Raw genomic sequence first — 18,443 nt, forward strand, 5'->3', positions numbered from 1 at the left:
GCTGCTGGGTACACATGAATTGGCCAATTTATGCGCTAAGTATCTTCCTTTTTTCCTATTTTCTAGAGCAGTAATGCAATTCATATTTCAGATATTTCATGTTTTCATGCTATAGCGCTACAGAGTGCAACTTTATTTGTTTATTGACCACAGATAGCGTCATAGTACTTGGGAGGATACTGCGAAGCATGAGTATAATGCATAGTCTGAAATGACTATAGTTTTATATCTTAAACTCATGGTGACACAAAGTTCTGCAGTTGAACTGCATACATAAAATGGTAAGATATTTTCAAATATGTTTTTTACAAACAAGTTTTTTTATTCAGATGCATTGTAGCTAAGAAAAAGAAGCATGAACAGGTGTACAAACTCTTTATGAGACTAGCAGCAAATTTCTAAAGGCTGATTTTGGAAGAGCTTATATGCCAGACTGCAGGCTCTAAATGTATTACTGACAGAAACACAAAATATTAACCTAATACTAAATAATGGCAATTTCCTCCTGAAAGAACGTGCATGCTTTAGAACTTTAGGAATTATTTTACACTCCACCTCTAGTCTGCCAGCTAAAAATCCAAGCATTAGACATAAAGTACCAATTATTATAAATTTTATAGAAACAAGTTCTGCTAATTTTACTAGGTTATATTCAGTGTTAGGATGAAGTGGTTTTGCTGCTACTTTCTGAAAAGCTGCTGTGTGTAAATTTTACTAGGTTGAGGAATTGGTTGCCATTATTCCCTTGGTTCCATTGGAATGGGCTACCAGAACATGAAGTGAATTTGTGAACTAGCACTGTACATGGAGATACAAAGGCTGGTCTAATGATAAGGTATAGTTTGCAGTTATGTATTTTATGCTTTCATTTACCACCCTTATCGGTGGCCCCAGATGTCTTGGTTTGGAGCCCTTACTGTTGGCTTCAGATGCGTTGTTGGGGATCCTTTATTAATAACTGTAGATACATTGGCATGGAGATCATATCAGTGGCTCCACATGCTTTAGTGTAGAGCCCTTATTAGTGGCCCAAGATGACTTGGTTACAAGCTCTTGTCAGTGGCTCTAGATGCTTTGTTTGTGAGCCTTTCTAAGTGGTTCTAGATACTTTGATTGGGAATCCTTATTGAGATGACTCCAAATGCTTTGGTTGAGATTCCTTAGTGGTGGCTCAAAACACTTTGGTTGGGATCCCTTATTAGCAGCTCCAGCCAGATGTTTTAGAAGGGATCTTTTTATGTTGGCTTAAGATTAGTGATGAGCGAGCACTAAAATGCTCGGGTACTTGTTGCTTGAGTCGAGCAAATTGGAATACTCGGGTGCTCGACCCCAGCAACGAGCCCAATGTAAGTCTATGGGAAACTCAAGCATCATTCAGGCGGCTCCCCCCGGCGGTCTGCAGAGGGACTAAAAATTGCCTAAATTGATGGGAACAGTGCTAAAATGAAATGGGAACAGCATGGGGAAGACCCCTGGAAGCACTTCTGACTCCCAGGTCACTGCCTAAAAGTGTGCCCATCATAAGTGATCCTTGGCGCATGTGAAGATGCCTCCCGCCATGCACCTATCATTGCTGACTTGCAACAATCACCGTCCACGTCCTTGTCCCAGTGCAGCGTTCAGTTGTCCCTACCCCATTCCTTGGAATGCAAGCACAAGTATTCAGCCAGCCACCCACCCACCCACCCACAGGCTGCAATACTATTCTGCCAAATTTTTGACAGCTGCTTGCACTTGAAATATGGCCTTTTAGGCTCGTGAAGGCGGAAGCTTTTCACAACCTCATACCGGCAGGGGCCGGATGTCCATACTCAGTCCCCAGCCACCACTGTTTCTCCCGGTGTCGTCTCCACCTTCCACAAGCACGGGTCCCACAACATTACCCGTGCCCTCCCCAGTGCACCTACTGGGATGGACCGCCTAACCACAAACACGTGGACAGGTGAATGTGGCCAAGGATGGTACAGAGCCAGTCCACAGCTTTTTTTGCTGAGTTGTATTTAGCTCGTTGAAAGGACTGGCATAGAGGGAAACAGTATCTACTCCGGCTGTCATTTCTCCTTCACCAGGTTCCGCCCATTGTCACGCACGACCATGCCTGGCTGTATGTTCAGCGGTGAGAGCCACAGATCAGGCTGCTGTGTTACAGCTTTCAACAAGTCTGCAGCGCTGGGTGGTTTGTCAATTAAGCATTAAGCATGTTATCTTCAGCACAGCCTGTTGCCGCTTGGCCAAGGCAGTGCTGCAGTGCTGTCAGCTTGTGACTGATGTGGTCATTTCGGAGATGGAGGAGGAGGTGCAGGAGCTGAACAATGTGATTACATTGAGGTTAAATTGGTGATGCTGTTTTATATACTAAAGAAAGATCCTATTGTTTTGTTTTTTTTACGTTATTTTTTAAGACAAATGCATTCACCGGGAAATGTGATTTTAACATTTTACAACCTTATCTGGCAATGTGCTGTATGACACTTCATCAGACACATCCTGTTTTATTTATGATGTAGGGACTCTGAAAGTCATAAAGCCTATTTTTATAGGGACATCAGACAGCCCTTACTATTCTTAAAAGGCCAGCAGTCGGCCCTCACCATTGATAGAGAGCCATCAGCCGGCTATGCTTTGTTGTTCCCATTATCTCGCCTACCGTGGAAACCTTCAAAAAGAACCTGAAGACCCACCTCTTCCGACAAGCCTACAACCTGCAGTAACCACCGCTCCACCATACAGCTGCACGACCAGCTCTACCCTCACCTAATGTATCCTTACCCATTCCTTGTAGATTGTGAGCCCTCACAGGCAGGGTCCTCGCTCTTCCTGTACCAGTCGCTGTCACACTGTGTTCAAGATTATTGTAATTGTTCTTGTATCATACCCCTTTTTCACATGTAAAGCCCATGGAATAAATGGCGCTATAATAATAAATAATAATAATTATTAACAAGTGGGTTATTGTTATTGTTACTGTTATTGTGTATCCAGTGACTGCAAGGGCTGCCAAAAATTTGGACGCAACCCAATACCCCTTGAAGAGACATAAAGGAGGGCCTCAATAAAAAAAATGTTCCCATTATAAATGAGCGGGTCTCCTATAGTGGTAATGCCCATGCTGTGACTGCAAGGGCTGCCAAAATTTGGGAAAAACCCCACTAAGAATTTAAAGACACATAGAGCAGGGCCACAGTAACAAGGTACGACATGTTCCCATTAGAAAGAAGAGGGTCTGCTATACAGTTATAGGGTATGCAGTGAGTCCAATGGCTGACCGATTTTAGGAAAAACCCCACTAAGAATTTAAAGACACATAGACCAGGGCCACAGTAACAACAAATTCCCATTAAAAAGGAGAGAGTCTGCTATACAGTTATAGGGCATGCAGTGAGTACAACGGCTGAACAATTTTAGGAAAAGCCCCACTAAGAATTTAAAGACACATAGAGCAGGGCCACAGTAACGACAAATTCCCATTAGAAAGTAGAGAGTCTGCTATACAGTTATAGGGTATGCAGTGAGTCCAACGGCTGACCAATTTTAGGAAAAAACCCACTAAGAATTTAAAGACACATAGAGCAGGGCCACAGTAACGACAAATTCCCATTAGAAAGGAGACAGTCTCCCATAGTGTTGGCCTATACAGTGAATGCAAGGTCTGCCAAAAATTTGGAGGCACTTCAATGCCCCTTGGAAGAGACGTGGAGGAGGGCCTCATAAAAAAATATTCCCATTAGAAAGGAGCGGGCCTCCTATACTTGTAATGCCCATGCACTAAGTGTATGAGCTGACAAACATTTACCCCTGGGGGGTATACATGAACATACTGTATAAAAAAAATTTTTTACGGGCATCATAAGCACCCTTTAAAAAAATTTTGTGGATGTTGCAGCACGGACCACGGTCACCCTGGTGATATGGTGGTGGAGGATGAGGAGAAGGAGGAGGACAAGAGCAAATAGCCCAAATCAGGAAGTGTATAGCCATGTGTGAGTGTGAAAAGGTGAATGGGAATACACCTCCCAAAAAAAGACACTGGATTTGAGTTTATGTTATGCTGCTATCATTCGGTGGTGTTGAGAAGTCTGGCCCAATCCAGCTCTTGTTCATTTTTATAAGAGTCAGCCGGTCAGCATTTTCAGTTGACAGGCAGATGTGCTTATCAGTTATAATTCCACCAGCGGCACTAAAAACCCGCTCTGATAAAACGCTGGTGGCAGGGCAGGCCAGAACCTCCAAGGCATAGAGAGCCAGTTCATTCCACATATCAAGCTTGGATACCCAATAATTATAAGGCACAGAGGAATCACAGAGGACGTTGGTATGGTCGGCAAGGTACTCCCTCAGCATCTTCCAAAACTTTGCACTCCTTGTGAGAGTACCCCGCGCCTCAGGGCCTGTACGATGGGAGGGTCTGCGAAAACTCTCCCAGAACTTTGACAGTGTTCCCCTGCCTCTGCTGGATTGAAGTTGTGTCTCTCTCACCTGTACTCCTTGGTTGTCCAGCAAAGTGTGCCCTCTGCCGCCAGCGTTTTCAGATGGGAATTTTTTTAATAGTTCCGCAACAAGGGCCTTCTGGTACTGCCCCATTTTTGCAGACCTGTCCGCCTCAGGAATAAGAGATAAAAAGTTCTCCTTGTAGCGTGGGTCTAGAAGTGTCACCAACCAGTAATGACTGTCACCCAAAATTTTGAGAACGCGAGGGTCATGGGAAAGGCAGCGTAACATAAACTCAGCCATGTGTGCCAGACTACTAACAGGCAAGACTTCCATGTCCTCACCAAGAGGATGACTGACCATGCTCTCCTCCTCCTCTCTGTCCTCTGGCCATCCACGCTGAATAGACGGTATGACAGCTGTGCAGGTAGTACCGTCTATAGTGCATGAAACTAGCTCCTGTCCTTCCTCCTCCTCCTCTTCCTCATTGTCACCCAATCCACGTTGGGATAAGATGAGGCTTGGCTGTGTGTAATCACCCTGTATGGTTCCTTGCTCCATCTCATCGTGCTCCGCCTGCAATGCATCCTCTTTGATTGTGAGCAGAGTGAGATTCAGAAGACAGAGAAGCGGTATGGTGATGCTAATTATTGTGTCATCGCCGCTCACCATCTTGGTGGAGTCCTCAAAGTTTTGGAGGATGGTACATATGTCTGACATCCATGTCCACTCCTGAGTTCTTATGTGTGGAGTCTGAACTGAATACCGACGGCCTTGTTTATGCTGGTACTCAACAACTGCCCTCTTCTGCTCACAAATCCTTCCCAACATCTGCAGTGTAGAGTTTCAACGTGTGGGGATATCACACACCAGTCTGTGAGCCAGAAGCTGCAAACGCTGCTGAAACACGGCAAGGGCGGCGGAAGCTGTAGCTGACTTTCTAAAATGGGCACAGAGGTGGCGTACTTCAACAAGCAGATCCGGCAACTCCGGGTACGATTTGAGAAACTGCTGGACCACGAGGTTAAGCACATGGGCCAGGCATGGAGCGTGTGTGAGCTCGCCTTGCCTCAGAGCCGCCATCAGGTACCGGCCATTGTCACACACGACCATGCTTGGCTGTAGGTTCAGCGGTGTGAGCCACAGATCTACCTGCTCTTTCAGAGCTGTCCACAACCCTTCAGCATTGTGTGGTTTGACACCTAAGCATATTAGCTTCAGCACAGCCTGTTGCCGCTTGGCCGAGGCTGTGCTGCAGTGCTTCCAGCTTGTGACTGATGTGGTCATTTCGGAGATGGAGGTTGAAGAGGAGGAGGAGGCTGAGGAGGATGAGGTGCAAGAGCTGTAGACCGTGGGGGCAACCCTGATGGACCTAGGGCCCGCAATCCTTGGTGTTGGGAGGACGTGTTCCGTCCCAAGGTCTGACTGGGTCCCGGCTTCCACTATGTTAACCCAGTGTGTCGTCAGCGAGATTTACTGTCCCTGCCCACAAGCACTTGTCCACGTGTCCCTGGTTAGGAGGACTATCCCGGTAACTGTGTTGCTGAGAGCATGGCTAATGTTTTGTGACACGTGCTTGTGTAATGTGGGGACGGCACACGGGGAGAAATAGTGGCGGCTGAGGATCGAGTACCGAGGGACGGCCGCCACCATCAGGTTGCGGAAGGTTTCAGTCTCCACGAGCCTAAAAGGCAACATTTTGAGCGCAAGCAGTCGTGAAATGTGAGAATTTAGTAGTGTGGCCTGTGGGGCGTTGGCTGCATATTTGTGCTTGCGTTCCAAGTACTGGTGCATGGACAACTGAACACTGCACTGGGACAAGGACATGGTCGTGCTTCCTGATGAGAGTGTGCAACCACAGGTGCAGGGCAGGAGGCATCTTTGCATGCATCATGGACAGGTGATTGGCTTGCATGTACAACAGCGGAAGAAGCAATGGTGCCACCCTGAGACACTGTTCCTGGACCCTGGGGTTCGGCCCATAAAGTCAGATGCTTTGCTGCCATGTGCCTGATCATGCTGGTGGTGGTCAGGCTGGTCGTTTTGCCACCTCTGCTGATGCTGGCCTGGCAGGTGGTGCAAATGGCCTTTTTGGGGTTATCGGCAGAGTCTTTAAAAAACAACCAGACTCGGGAAGACCCAACAGTTGTACTGGCAACTTCCTTCGTGTTTGTGTTACGGGGAGCGGTTGCCTGCCTTCTGTCTGCGGCCACCACACTGATTCTTCCTGCCTGTTGGGGTGCTCTGCATCCCTCCCCCTGTGTCCTCGCTCTGCATGTCCTCCTGCCAGGTTGGGTCAGTTACTATATCATCCACCACCTCATCTTCCACTTCTGCACCCTGGTCCTCCTCCTGACTTTCTGGCAATTATGTCTCATCATCGTCCACCTCTTGTGACACTTTCCCACCGTCACCTTCGTCTGACCGTGGCTGCTCAAATATTTGGGCATCGCTAAACGCGATCTCCACTTGCCTGCTTTAAGTGGATCGGGCGAGAGGCCCGAATCTTTAAATGGAAAAGTGAACAGCTCTTCAGAGTGTCCAAGTGTGGGATCAGTTGTCTCTGGGTACTCGGCATGGTGAGAGGAAGGAGGATCAGGGTTAGGAATATGCTGTCCAGACTCACGGCTACTGAGACTTGACCGTGTGGAAGACAGGGTGGTGGTGGTGTTGGCTAAGTGACTGGAAGCATTATCTGCTATCAAACCAACAACCTTTTGACACTGCTCTGGGTTCAATAGTGGTGTGCTGCGGTCCCCTAGAAATTGGGTCAGGAAGGTCAGGCGAGAAGATGTGGGTGTTTGTTGTGGCACAATTTCGGCTTGCCCACGGCCTTGTCCTCGGCCTCTGCATGCACCATTACCATCACGTCCAGTTCCCTATCCCTTGCCACGTGCCTTGCCCATTTTAAATGGAGGACAGTATCTTCCACGCTTACTACAAATGACTGAGTTTGGAGCGAACTTATATGTGATCCGTGTGACGGAGAAAACAGAGTTTAAAAACCTGGCCTGTAGGTAAGTACTTTGAACAGCAAACTGATGTGAATTGCTTCAATGACACACTAAAGGAAATTTTTAATGGAGACCAGAAATGGCAGTATTTTCTAACAATGTATAGGTGATCTGTGTGACGGAGAAAACACCATTTTTAAATAGCTGGATTTCTAGCGCTGTAATATGGAAAGGACCTGGCTGTATTCTGCAGTGCCAACAAGCAAATGGCGCAGAAAAACAGTGTTCTCTGGATTGCTTTTTAAGGAAATAATGAGGATTAAGATCCAAAGAAAAGTATTCCTGACCCCTGAGACCTGGGCCTTTGTATAGAAATATCTAACAGCAGCAGAAGGCAGAATTGGAATGGAGCCTCTTGTGCTATATGCACTGCAGTCTGCTATATACACCGCCTGCCTGCCTATATACACTGCCTGCCTGATATCTCTGCAGATGGATTAGTTAGTCCTCAAAAGGACTGTTTAAGATGATATATGTGTAATGTACAGTTTTTCTCCCTACACTACCTAATATACAAGCAAATCTCTCCCTGACGCAGCAGCACTGTCTGATTACGAAGTGATTGCTATGAGCATGGCAGCGCCAGGTCTGATACAGACCCAATGACACTATGCGGCCAGCCAATCATTGTAATGCCACAACCACCATGGCTACGGAATTACAGTGAGTGCCAGGCAATCCCTGCATGTTCATTGGCTCTGTAAAGAGCGCCAAACATGCAGGGAGGAGCTCCCGCCGAGCAACCCCGGAAATACTCGGCGAGCGCCGAGCATCTCGAGCAGTGAGATGCTCGGGCGAGCACCGAGCAGTAGCGAGCACGCTCGCTCATCACTGCTTAAGATGCTTTGGTTGGGATCTCTTATTGCTGGCTCAAGATGCTTTGGTTGGAATCCCTTATTGGTGGTTCACGATGCCTAGGTTGGGAACTCTTATTAGTGGTCCAAGATGCCTTGGTTGGGATCCCTTCTCAGTGGCTCTAGGTGCTTTGTTTCGGAGCCATTCTAGGTGGTTCTAGATGCCTTGATTCGGAACCCTTATTGATGACTCCTAATGCTTTGGTTGGGATCCCTTATTGGTAGCTCAAGATGTTTTGGTTGGGATCCCTTATTGGCACAAGATCACAAGATGGTTTGGTTGGTATCTCTTATTTGTGTCTTCAAACAGATGTTTTAGATGGGATCTTTTTATTGTGGCTCAAGATGCTTTGGTTGGGATCCCTTATCGGTGGCTCAATATGTTTTGCCTGGGATCTCTTATTGGTGGCTCAAGATGATTTGGTTGGGATCCCTTATTGGTGGCTCCAGACAGATGTTGTAGATTGGATCTCTTATTGGTGGCTCAAAATGCTTTGGTTGGGATCCCTTATTGGTGGCACAAGATGCTTTGATTGGGATTCATTATTGGAGCCCAAGTTGCTTAGGTTGGGATCCATTATTGACGCTTCTAAATATTTTGGTTGGATGCTTTTATTGGTGGTGACAGATGCTTTGGCTGGGAGTCCTTATTTGTTACTCTAAATGCCATGGCTGGATCCCTCATTGATGGCTCCAGATTGTTTGATTGAGAGTGATTACCAGTGGATCCAGATGATTCATTAGGATTCCAAATTGTTGGCCTCATATGCCTTGGTTTGAGATCAGTCAAAAGGTTTCATTCGGTTTCCAGAAGACCCAAATTTCCATTTGTAAACAATTTATTACATTACTGATGATTTAGACCTATTTATCACAGCAAAAACTATATAAAAGCATTTCACCTACTAACATGAATTCAATGAATACAATTTCCGCCACTTAGAATATTGTAAGCAATTTCATTTAATAAAGGACATCAAATGTTGTCAATACATGAAAGCCACAGAAACACATACATGCATCTTGCTAAGACTCCCATAACAAGAAGGTTGCTGTCTACAAAGCAAGACTAAATGGACAAAAAGATCTATCTCTTTATTTCTACATCTTTCTTCTTTTAATTAATATTGAGTTCTAATTTATCCACGACTTCATGAAAGTCAACAATACATAGAGAAGGTGAATGTGAAAAAAAAACCAAAACAATTCAAAGCGAGATGGAGCAAGTTACCTAGGAAACTACTTTGAAAGAGCTTAGTAATTGAAGCGATTGCTTTCCCTAGTTATGTCTACATTATTTCGCTTTTGGAAAAGAGGTAAAAAAAGGAATAAAAAAAAATAAAATAAAAACGGATGAAACATTTCACAATTAAAATTTATTCCATGTTATCTAACACTTCAGGTTACAACTTTGAATAAACAGGAGAATAATTATTTCCTTTTGTGTTACACAAATGGAAAGTGTATTTAGAAAATATTAATTCTTCTGTATCCACATCTTATAGATAAAAAGAATTTGTGTCCTTTGTCTGGATGTACTTTGCTAACCCGCAGCGAAGACCCTTATTATATCTGACTGCGGGGAAGGATTTAGACTTTTTCCTTAGTTGTTGTACATCTAAAAGGTTAGAAAGTCTCCGGTAACATTTTTTGGAAGAGCCCAAAAACATTGACTATTTCTGCCCACAAATATTTCTTGTCTTTAACCAGCTTATATATTGTTGCCAATATCAAAGTTGATGAAAAGTATGTCTGGAACTAAGTTATTGATGATGTATTCTGTTGATAGGTCATCAATATAAGATTGGTGGGAGTCTGATACCTGGCACTGCTGGCAATCAGCTGATACTGGAAGTTCTCAGTATGGAGTTGGAACACAACAGCTCCATACACTGTGCAGTGGCCATTCTCGGTACTGCAACTCAGATCCCATTTAGTTTAATGATAGCTGAGCTGCAGTACTGAGAATGGCCACTACATAGTGTATGGCGCTGTAGTGTTCCAGCTCCATACACTGTGAACTTCCATCAGCCATAGATCTAGGTTTCAGCTGATCAGTGGTGGTGCTGATTTTCGGACCACTTTTGACCTGATATTGTTGACCTATCTTTATTATAGGTGATCGATATTTACACAGTTACAGAGGAGGCAGGGTTAATAAACATATGTCCATCAATACATTAATCCTGGACACCCCTCTGGCTGGTACTGATAGAGAAGGCAGGCAGTTATTTTGTGGGACACAATGGCTGTCACTGCAAGGAGAACCCTGGTTAATATTAGGGGTCATCATGACATTTTTAGAAGGGAATATTTAGTCATTTTGTGACTTTGTTATAGGGAATTTTGTCTGGTACTGTGGATTCAATCTAAAACTCAATGCGCCACTAGATTCCAGACATTACCCACCACCTTCAACTTCAACACTAGGAAAAAAAACAAGTAACTCTGAATGTGCCTGGGGTGCTGGTTGGTGCCGGGGCTTTGCCTTTATCAAGATATTTGGATGCAGGGCTTATGTTGCCCAGATATCATTGCCCCTAGCAGTGCTAATCATTGAAACTAGTGTTGAGCGAGCACTAAAATGCTCGGGTGCTCGAAGCTCGGGCCGAGCTCAGCGTGATACTCGGGTGCTCGACCCGAGCAACGAGCCCAATGTTAGTCTATGGGGGACCCGAGCATTTTTGCGGCGGTACCCCCGGCAGTCTGTAGAAAGCCTAAAAAGTGACCAAAACGATAGTGACAGTGCTCAAAAGACATGGGGGCAGCATGGGGAAGACCCCTGGAAGCATTTCTGACCCCCAGGTCACTGCTGTCAACAACGTGGTCAGAGGTATTAAGCCACTTTTACGAGCTCACAATAAAAAGTTCAAAAACGAAACTGAAACGGTTTTCCTGTGAAATATGTTAAGGAATTTCCTTTCCAGGGTAAAGACTTGTGTATAAGGTAAAATAAATAGCCCAAAACAAAAATGCTCCTCCACACCTTGGGCTATGTTCACAAGTAGCATTTTTTATGCGTTTTTGCACTTTTGTATTGCTTTCAACCGTAACAAATGCATTCAGCGGGAAATGTAATTTTAACATTTTACAATCTTATCTGGCCATGTCCTGTGTGACACATGCATACAGTGCTGAAAAGACATGGGAACAGCATGGGGAAGACCCCTGGAAGCATCTCTGACACCCAGGTCACTGCCTAAAAGTGTGCCCATCAGAAGTGATCCTTGCCAAAAAGAACGTTATCTGCCCTACAAAAACAACTATGCTCAGCCAGAACCCCTAAGAAACTGTCATATGTAACGAAATGGGAACAGGATCTGAATAGATCCTTCACCCCTTCTGAAATTAAAAGAATACCACTAGCACCCAAAGCCTCCTCTAGATGTGTTAGAATACAAGAGAATGGCTATAAGGTCCTCTCCAGGTGGTATATGACCCCATCAAAACTTCAGAAATTTTACAAAGGACTTGATCCTAATTGCTGGAGATGCTCTTCTGAAGTGGGCACTATGCTCCACATGTGGTGGAACTGTCCATTGATCAAGCCCTTCTGGACAAAAATAATTCAAGCTATAAATAAAATTTTAAACTTACAACTCTCGACCTCACCGGAAATCTGCTTTCTGTTTTTGTTTCCAGATAGCATCCCTAAATTAAAACTAACTCTTCTTAGACAGCTCCTAGCCTCGGCCAAGATTCTAGTGACATCTTTATGGAAATCTGTGAAGACTCCAAATACCTCACTCTGGGAAATTAAGGTAGAACAAATATATAGGCTAGAAGAACTAGCTAGTTGGGATGAAAAAAGGCATAAACAATTCTCAGTGATATGGCGTCCTTGGCTCAGATATACTACAGATCGTACAATATTAACCTAGAATACTTAGATCGTTAGCCCATTCCAACCCAGCTCCCCTCCCATTCCCCCCCTCCATCTTTATCTTCGTAATCCCCCCCTCTCTTTTCCCCGCTTCTTTCACCTCCTTCTCTATCTTCCCCCTACTTCATGTTTTTCTCTCCTAAAGTTTATTCTTAGGTTATCACATTAAAATTTCTTGAAAATGTAAACATATTATGCGACCACAGTTTTGGACTCTGGCATGTTCAAAAGAATCTAATCTTTCTTTCTTTTCTATATTTTTCTTTCCAGAAACTTGTCACTGACTGGCTGAAACTAGTGAAGTCCGTTTAATTATTTCTTATAATCTATGCGATAACCTTTTATTGAATTGTTTCACAAACAATGTGATATTTCTATGTTCAATTGTAAACCTTCTTTATAAAATCCTAATAAAAAGATGGTTAAAAGAAGTGATCCTTGCCGCATCAGAAGATGCAGACTTGCAACTATCCCCGTGCAAGTCCTTGTCCCAGGGCAGTGTTCAATTGTACCTCCCCCATTCCTTGCAATGCAAATATGCAGCCAAACACCCACCCACCCGCAGGCTGCAATACCATACTGATAGCTTGCTTGCACTTGAAATTGGGCCTTTTAGGCCTGTGGAGGCAGACGCCGGCCACCATGTCAGGACTGCGTCGGCGGCCCTTTTATCCATACTCAGTCCCCAGCCGCCCGGTGGCCGGGTGTCCACGCTCGGTCCCCAGCCGCCAGGGGGCGGCCGGGTGTCCCCACTCGGTCCCCAGCCGCCCCGCGGCCGGGTGTCCACACACGGTCCCCAGCCGCATGGGGGCGGCTGGGTGTCCATAAACGGTCCCCAGCCACCCCTATTTCTCCCGTTACCGACCCACACACTTTTATTAGCCTGGCCTGCTTTAGGGCAGCATTGGACGAGCCCACCAGAGAAACAGACTCCTCCGGTGGGCCCTGGCTTCTCCATCAGGGGAGTTGAGAGTGCCAAGGTGAGGAGCATGATGGTGATAGAAGTTAGCATCTGCTTTGTTTTCTTGGAATGCAAGAGCATGTATGTAGTAACGGCTAGGCCTTAGGTGGTCAGCGTTTTGGCGCATATCCTACCTCCTCCGAGGATTGCTGGATGTTTTCCTGCTACTATCCCAGTTCTATGACTCCCGTTAAAACAAAGCTTCAGGTGATAAATGATGGATGAGGTAGTGGCAAAGGAGAAAGAGCAGGAGGAACAGGGACCATTCACATCAATATCAGGCCAGTCAACCACACATGTCTTGTAGGATATGTTTCTGTAACAAAAGGAGCGGTTCTGCTACACAGTTATAGGGCATACAGTGAGTGCAATACCTACCAAAAATTTCGAGGCACTCCAATGCCCCTTGGAAGTGACATGGAGGTCAGAGGGCCTTAACTAAACCATTTTTTCCATTTATAGCAACTGGGTCTCCTGTACACTGTTGGCAGGGCCGGCTCCAGGTTTTTCTGGGCCCCGGGCGAAAGAGTCTCAGTGGGCCCCTTTAACACATACCACGATTCATGATGCAGAGATACGGCGGAGAAATAAATATAAATATATATAGTACAATGCAAAGATTTCACTTCTTACATTACATGAGTGATATCTATTGTAAATTCCACAATAGCTCAGAAACCGGTGAATCGCTCCACACAGAATACTGGCCCCCATATAAGGCTCCATACGGAATACTGGACCCCATATAACGCTTCATACGGAATACTGGCCCCCATATAAGGCCCCATACGGAATACTGGCCCCCATATAAGGAATACTGGCCCCCATATAAGGCCCCATACGGAATACTGGCGCCAATATAAGGCTCCATGCGGAATACTGACCCCCATATAAGGCTCCATACGGAATACTGGCCCCCATATAAGGCTCCATACAGAATACTGGCCCCCATATAAGGCTCCATACGGAATACTGGCCCCCATATAAGGCTCCATACGGAATACTGGCCCCCATATAAGGCTCCATACGGAATACTGGCCCCCATATAAAGCTCCATACAGGATACTGGCCCCCATATAACGCTCCATACAGGATACTGGTCCCCTTATAACGCTCCATACAGGATACTGGCCCCCATATAATGCTGCATGCAGGCTGTTACCCCCCACATAATGCCCCATACAGGCTGTCCCCCCTTATAATGCTCCATGCAGGCTGTTACCACCCACATAATGCCCCATACAGCCCCCCCCTTTTAATGCTCCATGCAGGCTGTTACCCCCCACATAATGCCCCATACAGGCTGCCCCCCCTCTTATAATGCTCCATGCAGGCTGTTCCCCCCACATAATGCACTATGCAGTCTGCCCCCCCCTTTATAATGCCCCATGCAGGCTGTTCCCCACCTTATAATGCCCCATGCAGGATGTCACACCCCCTCTTTATAATGCCCCATGCAGGATGTCCCCCCCTCTCTTTATAATGCTCCATGCAGGATGTCCCCCCCCCTCTCTTTATAATGCCCCATGCAGGATGTCCCCCCCCTCTCTTTATAATACCCCATGCAGGATGTCCCCCCCCTCTCTTTATAATGCCCCATGCAGGATGCCCCCCCCCTCTCTTTATAATGCTCCATGGAGGATGTCCCCCCCTCTCCTTATTATGCCCCATGCAGGATGTCACCCCCCTCTTTATAATGCCCCATGCAGGATGTCCCCCCCTCTCTTTATAATGCCCCATGCAGGATGCCCCCCCCCTCTGTATAATGCTCCATGGAGGATGCCACCCCCCCCTTCCTTTATACTGCCCCATGCCTCCATACATTAAAAAAAAAATCAAATACTCACCTCCCTTCTCCTCACCTGCTGCCTGCTGCCCGCTGCCCGCTGCTCGGGTCCGAACTCCAGCGTTGTCGGCATCTTCCCGCTCAGCGCTGCCTGTGACGGCTCAGGGGAGGGCGCGGTGGAAAGACGTCACCGCGCCCTCTGACCTGACACGTCACAGGGAGCGCAGAGCAGGAAGACAGCTGATCTGCGGAGGCACGGGGAGAGGTAAGTATCCAGCTGCCGGGGCCCTGAGCAAGCGGCGGAGAAGGGCGGGCGCTGACACCGCTCTCCTCCGCCCATAGCCCAGCGGGGTGCGCGACCGCCAGTGGGCCCCTCTGCCTGCTCAGGGCCCCGGCATTTGCCACGGTGCGCCGGGTGCTGACGCCGGCCCTGACTGTTGGCCTAAGCAGTGAATGGAAGGCTTTCCAAAAATTCTGAGGAACTGCAATGGCCCTTGAAACAGACGTGGATTACAGCGTACTAAAAACTTTCTACCCATTATTGGGGAGTGGGTCTCCGTTAGTTTTCGACTTTGCATTGAAAAGCAAAAGCTGACTAAAATTAGGAGGAAATGCAATGCCCGTTGGAAGAGTCGTGGAGGTTAGAGGTAATTAAAAACAACATTTCAATGCCCCTCGGAAGAGATGTGGAGGTCACAGTAGCTAAACAAGACGGTTTTAATGCCCCTTGGAAAAGTGGTGGAGGTCGCAGTAGCTTAACAAGACGGTTTTAATGCACCTTGGAAAAGTGGTGGAGGTCGCAGTAGCTTAACAAGACGGTTTTAATGCCACTCAGAACAGAGACATGGAGGTTGCAGTAGCTTAACAAGACGGTTTTAATGCCCCTCGGAAGAGACGTGGAGGTCGCAGTAGCTTAACAAGACTGTTTTAAAGCCCCTTGGAAAAGTGGTGGAGGTCGCAGTAGCTAAACAAGACGGTTTTAATGCCCATTGGAAGAGACGTGGAGGTTGCAGTAGCTTAACAAGATGATTTTAAAGCCCCTTGGAAAAGAGGTGGAGGTCGCAGTAGTTTAGCAAGACGGTTTTAATGCCGCTCGGAAGAGACATGGAGGTTGCAGTAGCTTAACAAGACGGTTTTAATGCCCCTCGGAAGAGACGTGGAGGTCACAGTAGCTTAACAAGACGGTTTTAATGCCTCTTACAAGAGCCATACAGTACAGCATCTTAAAAATATTATTCCCATCATTGGGGAGTGGTTCTCCCATAGTCTTTGCTTATGCCTTCCAAGCAAAAGCTGCCAAAAATAAGGACGGAGGAACTTTCAATAATGGCAACACGGACCACGGTCACCCTGGTGGTATAGTGGTGGTGGAGGCTGAGGATAAGGAGAAGAGCATAAAACAGCCGAAATGAGGAAGCGTATACCTATGTGTGGGTGTAAAGCGGTGCATGTGAATACACCTCCCGAAATAACACAGTGGATTTGACTTTATGTTACTCTGCTGTCATTTGGTGGTGATGAGAAGTCTGGCCCAATCCAGCCCTTGTTCATTTTGATAAGGGTCAGCTTGTCAGCATTGTCAGTTGACAGGCGAGCACGCTTATCAGTTATAATTCCCCCAGCGGCACTAAAAACACGCTCCGATAACACGCTAGCGGCAGGGCAGGCCAGGAACTCCAAGGCGTAGAGAGCGAGTTCATTCCAAGTGTCCAGCTTGGATACCCAATAATTAAAAGGCACAGAGGAATCATGGAGGACGATGGTACGGTCGGCAAGGTACTCCCTCACCATCTTTTGAAACTTCCACTCCTTGTGAGAGTACCCCGCGCCTCAGGGTCTGTCCGAAGGGAGGGTCTGAGAAAACTGTCCCAGAACGTTGACAGTGTTCCTTTGCCTCTGCTGGATTGGAGTTGCGTCTCTCTCGCATGTATGCCTTGGTTGGGCAACAAACTGTGACCTTTGCCGCTAGCGTGTTCAGATGGGAATTTTTTAACAGTTCTGCAGCAAGGGCCTTCTGGTACTGCCCCATTTTTGTAGACCTCTGCACCTCAGGAATAAGAGAGTGAAAGTTCTCCTTGTAGCGGGGGTCTAAAAGTGTCACCAACCAGTAATGACTGTCACCCAACATTTTGACAATGCGAGGGTCACGGTTAAGGCAGCGTAACATAAAGTCAGTCACGCGTGCCAGACTGGTAACCGGCAAGACTTCCGTGTCCTCACCAAGATGACGACTGACCATGCTCTCCTCCTCCTCCTCCCCCCCCTGTCCTCAGGCCACCCACGCTGAACCGACGGTATGACAGTTGTACAGGTACTACTGTCTACAGCGCATGATACCAGCTCCTGTTCTTCCTCCTCCTCTTTCTCCTCTCCCTCATTGTCCCCCAAAGCACGTTGGGATGAGATGAGGCTGGGCTGTGTGTAATCGCCCGCTACGGGTTCTTGATCCATCTCATCATACTCTGGCTGAAATGCCTCCTCTTTAATTCTCTGCAGAGAGCATTGCAAAGGACAGACAAGTGGAATGCTGACGCTAATGATGGCGTCATCTCCACTCACCATCTTGGTGGACTTCTCAAAGTTTGTCAAGATGGTACATATGTCAGACATCCAGGTCCACTCCTGAGGTCTTATGTGTAGAGTCTGACCTGAATAGCGACGACCTTGTTGCAGCTGGTACTCCACAACTGCTCTCTTCTGCTCACAAATCCTTTGCAACATGTGGAGGGTAGAGTTCCAACATGTGGGGACATCACACACCAGTCGGTGTGACGGAAGCTGCAAACGCTGCTGCAACACAGCAAGGGCGGTGGAAGCTGTAGCCGAGTTGCAAAAATGAGCTGATAGGCGGCGTACTTTCACGAACAGATCTGGCAACTCGGGGTACGATTTAAGAAACCGCTGAACCACGAGGTTAAGCACATGAGCCAGGCATGGTACGTGTGTGATCTCGTCTCACCTCAGAGCCGCCACCAGGTTACCGCCATTGTCACACACGACCATGCCTGGATGTAGATTCAACGGTCTCAGCCACAGATCGGCCTGCTCATTCACAGCTGTCCACAACTCACAAGCAGTGTGAGGTTTATCACCTAAGCTTATGAGTTTCAGCACAGCCTGTTGCCGCTTGTCTGAGGCAGTACTGCAGTGCGTCCAGCTTGTAACTGATGTGGTGATATCTGAGATGGAGGCTGAACATGAGGAGGAGGAGGAGGATGATGCGCAGGAGCTGTACACTGTGGGGGCAACTCTGACTGACATAGGGCCCGCAATCCTCGGTGTGGGGAGGATGTGTTCTGTCCCAAGGTCCGACTGGGTCCCGGCTTCCACTATGTTTACCCAGTGTGCCGTTAGGGAGATGTACCGTCCCTGGCCACAAGCACTTGTCCACGTGTCCGTTGTCAGGTTGACTCTCCCAGTAACTGCATTGTTGAGGGCACGGCAGATGTTTTGGACACGTGCTTGTGTAGTGCAGGGATGGCACACCGGGCAAAATAGTGTCGGCTCGTGACCGAGA

Source organism: Phyllobates terribilis, unplaced genomic scaffold (genome assembly GCF_046119375.1).
Source record: "Phyllobates terribilis strain yellow unplaced genomic scaffold, ASM4611937v1 Scaffold_8__6_contigs__length_399053987, whole genome shotgun sequence".
NCBI lineage: Eukaryota > Metazoa > Chordata > Amphibia > Anura > Dendrobatidae > Phyllobates > Phyllobates terribilis.